Source organism: Ochlerotatus camptorhynchus, unplaced genomic scaffold (assembly GCF_037179485.1).
Source record: "Ochlerotatus camptorhynchus isolate MF236.1 unplaced genomic scaffold, CSIRO-AGI_Acam_v1.1 ptg000276l, whole genome shotgun sequence".
NCBI classification, from domain to species: Eukaryota; Metazoa; Arthropoda; class Insecta; order Diptera; family Culicidae; genus Ochlerotatus; species Ochlerotatus camptorhynchus.
In genome coordinates, this window is record NW_027040765.1 from 2,375,100 (window position 1) to 2,380,090 (window position 4,991).

The 4,991-nt window shown below is 36.2% G+C and overlaps 1 pseudogene; it reads left to right on the plus strand.

Moving 5' to 3' along the window:
• Window positions 1-2,297: 2,297 nt before the first annotated feature.
• Window positions 2,298-4,734, plus strand: LOC135706256 (uncharacterized; annotated as a pseudogene).
• The last annotated feature ends 257 nt before the right edge of the window (window positions 4,735-4,991 follow it).

A 4,991-nucleotide genomic window follows, 5' to 3' on the forward strand; every position in this document is an offset into this window, starting at 1 on the left:
CACAGTGGTCCAGGATGGGAATATAGCAGGAATGCAGTCCTAGAACTGTTGAACTGTTTGGAGTCTTCGGTGAAGTTTTTGACCTTAAAAGATCCTTATTTTTTGTGGTTGTGGCCATTAGGGTAATCCTCAAATTAATTGATGTTCAAGAGCTTACTTTCTTATTTTTACAAATAAAGACATACAGTGCTGTTCAAAATAATAGCAGCGCATGCCGATTTTAATAAAAAAATAAAATTACAACTATGACATGTTGTAACTTTGTTCTCTTAAAATCAATTGAGCTGAAACATTCGCCACAGAATTACAAATATGCTCAATTTTATGATTATAAAATATCAAATTTTTGAAAGCACCTCTCTCTCTGTAAAATTGTTTGTACTCTGTAAAATTGTTTGAAATAATAGGATATTAACTTTGAGATTTTAAATTTTATATTTCTGGAAATTCTAACAACCCCCACCCATTTAACAATTGTACATAGTAGATACAAATGTTTAAAATATTTGCAGTATATACATTTTCAAACCAAATACTGCTATTATTTTGAATAATTTTAACTAGTATCTCACTTTCTGGCAGGTGCTTGCAAAAATTTGGTGTTTTGTTATCGCAAAATTCAACATACACACTTAGATTTTTTTTGCCGAGATGGGCACCACCGAGCAGCTCGGCATTTTATTTTGCTGGAAATTCAGCAAAAAATATGTTTGTTAGCTGAGATCTCGGCAAAATTCCAGTTTGTTAGCTGAATCTCAGCAAGTTTTTCACTGTTTGTTAGCTGAATCTCAGCAAGTTTTTCACTGAGATCCAGCAAAATAAAATGCCGAGGGCTCGGGGGTGCCCATCTCGGCAAAAAAATCTAAGTGTGTATATGTAGTTCTGTGACGAACGTTTCAGCTCAATTGATCCTAATACCCCGACTGACTATGGCTTATATCATGTAATATAGGCTGTCTTGCAATGAGCACTCATACATACACACTTAGAAAAAATCATGTAAACTTAGGTGCTCTAAGACTGACATATACGAGCGTCAATTTTGACATAAAATTGAGTCATAACAGATGCGCAATTAAATTCAATCAAACGTGCTTTTCGTCGAGCAACGAACATTTCAGTCTCGGAGCACTTAATTTTACATGAAATATTTGTTTACGTCTGATTCTTTGTGTCAAAGATGAATTAAGTCACGTGTAAAGTTAGTTATTTCTAAGTGTGTAGGATTTCCAGTGAAAACTAGATGTATGAGTGCTCATGGCAAGACAGCCTATATTACATGATATAAGCCATAGTCTGTACGGGGTTTAAGAGAACAAAGTAACAACATGTAAACATTGTCAATTTTGGATGTAAATCAGCATGCGCTGCTATTATATCGAAAAGCGCTGTACACAGTGAATCGCAAAATTGAGCGTACACCCTAGTGGAACATTTTTTTTAAACATTCAGAATAGATATAGCAGATTAAGCAGATGTTTATTGATTTATCGTTTTAGTTTTGAACTTTATTGGAATAACCTGTATGAAGTTAGATTTATTTTAGTAAAACGCACGATTTTCAACGAATTTCATTAAAATTAGTGAAATGTGAATGATCTTTATTATGACTAAAAATGAGCAAAATTTCAAAAGTTCATTATATTTCAAGATATTAATACCATAGAGGTAACTCTAAGACTAGTAGGTCCCGAAGAAACGTACTCAACTTTTTGGCTCAGCTCTGGTACTATCTTCGGTCCCAAGCTAGTCGATTCACCCCTCGAAACATAGGAAAATCCAATAACCCTTCATTTTATCGGTCAAAATTTCATAGCGAATCAAAACAAACATAGTGTAGTACTAGAATTTTGACTATAATGGGGTACGTTAATCGATTTGCTTGGGACCAATAGGCTAGTCAAGTGGTGAGCCAATTTAAAATCGTTAGTTTCGTATTGATTGTTGTTAATACCTCGTTCAAATTACACTGTATATCACGTAATATAGCGAGATTCGTAATATAGCGCCTATATCACCTTCTATGTCAAGTAATATCTCATATAAACGAACTGTCATTCTATATCACAATCCGAGCTTGATATAGCTCATATCACGTTCCGATTTAAACAAAAAATACCTGAAAAGCAGCAGCTGGCATCACGGCCGATAGAGCTGAACGTCATTATGTCATTTGACGCTACCCATCAAACCTTTGCTTGGACAAGCGGTCAAAGCCGATCAAAACTTTGTTTTGCTTTGAGATTGATTTTTTCATTCGCTGTTTGGTATCTTCGGAAATATTCGGAAAAAAGTGAAACATCTGGTCCGCAGCCCAAATGGAACTTTTATTTGAAGCGTGGGAGGACAAACTTCAAGACCTTTGAGGCAGCCGCAAAAACAGCCACGTTCTGGAGGAAATGCGCGTTCAATTTTCAACGCATGGTTTTACCGTTTCCACGGACGAAATAAAAGTCCGAATTCATAACCTGACCTCCAGGTACAAGTAAGTAATCACTTGAAGTGAAACGCACCGAAACCGTAGCAGAAATCGTCAACAAAGGATCACTAAGTCGAAGACTTCTGCGGGTTTTGTTTCAGATTGTAACTGGCAATATTGTACATGTCTTTAAGGAAAGAGAATTGCGCTATTGGTCCTTCTGGAGATTCACCATCTGCCTGGCCATACTACGATCAGGTTCACCAAATTATAGGGTCCTTCAGAATCCAAAACGTTGCAGGCGTTGTTGAAGAAATTTCAGATAATGATGGTGAGTTAATGTTAAGATTTGCCAATCCTGTTATAAACATTAACTCTAGATGAATATTTCAAAACGCCCTATCGGTATTGATTTGAACTTTTCATTGATTTTTTCTTTGGATAGCCATGGTCATGCAATCACATTCCCGGATATTTTCACCGCATTGTTGGCTAAAGGCTAACACATAAAATTATAAGTACAGCAGCAGCAGGGAATGTTTTTGCAGCCAATTTATTAACGGAAGAGAAAGTTAATTAGGAGAATCTGTGAAATGTTTGTCTAGATTTTGTATGTGGAATAAATTCATACAAAAGAGGCTGAAAAAATGGGCAAAATATCAAAATTGGAACAATCGAATATCTGTCGAAGTCATAGGAAAAGTTATTCCAATCGAGCAGAAGACCTGTCAAATGGATAAGATGTCGCCTCTTTACTCAATTCAGTCTTTTTAATTCATACACCTTTTTGGGATGCCCATTGGTCTCTCGGAGAAAAGAGCATGTATTTCGAGGAAAATTTGATGAGTAGAAACTCCTTGAATACCTATTTGAAATCGCCATTCAGCTAGGCACCCAATATTACAAAATGACAATATACATTTCAAATGGAAGAGAGAGGGTGCACCAAAAGATAGTTTAATATTATTTCCTTGATATTTATGTCTAATCAATTATGTTTTATGTTTTTATAAATTGCACTAATACGTTTTTAAAATAGTAAATTCAGGTACGCATGATGAATGTTTGGATATTACAGTAAACTGATGCAAAATTTGAAATGTTTGCTCCACAGCGCTCAAACGGCTCCAAATTGAGCCCTGATTAGCCTCCTAAAATTTGAACTAATTTAGTACGAAACTGACTTGGCACGAACGATTTCAAATTTATATGGGAATTACTATGGAGAAACCATAATTTCGATTCATATCTATTTCACTCGTTCACTCTACTTTAAAAACTAGTTGAACTTGTTGAAAATTTTCTTAGCTACAACTTTGTTCAAGACCAGTTTTCGATCAAATGTAAGGAAAAAAGTTATTAATGATTCAAGTTACTGATTTCTTATGATTATGCTCAATCATCTGTTCAGCAGGCAACATTGGTGCTTATGGCGCGTAGGGAAGAGCGCTACTTCGTCGTAATCGCCCATTTCCGTTCTATCGAGCAGAAATCATCAGTAATATCAATGATTTCACCATGCACAAAACAATACTACGTTTGTTCCGATGCGTTAGTTCATTAGCTACGACATAAATCCTATTAGAGCGCATTGTATGCATATTTACGCTCATTGTTCTCAAAACAAAAGAAGCGCTCCTAGCGCATCCCCTTTTTCTCCGTTTATCCGTAGGACGAAGAAAATCTAATGGCGTTTCAATGCGTTTGGACGGAATTGAAACGCATAGGACGAATTTAGAAGCAAGAAGCAGTGTTAGATTTTTAATAATATCTCAACATTGTTTGACTCTTTATCAAATCCAACCGTACGTATGGAAAGGTGGATAAATTTAGAAGTTATCTTTGATGAAAACATTCCATGTTTTGTTCAAACGCTTTCACAAAAGCGTGGTAGAGTGCGGGATGTCCTTAGTAGGACGGAAATTAGATCTAAAAACCCTATAATAGAGAACAAAAATCATGGCTACTATGTCACACTGCATAATACAGTGTTGCCCGATGTGAAACCGTTTAAACACTGCGGAGCGAAAGTTTAAAATTTTGCATCAGTCTAATGTTACAGCCTCCTCTCCCAATTACACCACGAATGATGAAGATGATCCTAATGGATCTGAGATCCCACCGACACCATCGTCATCATCATCCGGAAATGCTGGATGAGTTCAAGAAGAATAATTCATTCATGGAAACCGAGTTTGAGAGAAACCGACGAAAGATTGATTGGATTGGAGGAACAAATAAATCAATTGCTACGAGAAATGACCGAAAGTACTGAGGAATTCAACAAAGTAGTGATCAAATTTTTTAACAAATGAGCACATGTAAGAAACGTTCCATTTAAATAAAGAAAATACTACAGTTTTCTGTGTCTGAACTCATTTAAGTAGTTGGCAATCGATTCCTTCACTGTCTGCGCAGTTGGATCCATATCCGTTATAGTCACTACCTGCTCTGGTTGTTGCCTCTGATTGTTCCCATCTGTTTCCTGCAACTGTTGAATCCACAAATTTGGAAGGAATCCTTAGTGGTCCCTATTGACCAATTCCACGCCAAATCGGTCAGTCACCAAGCT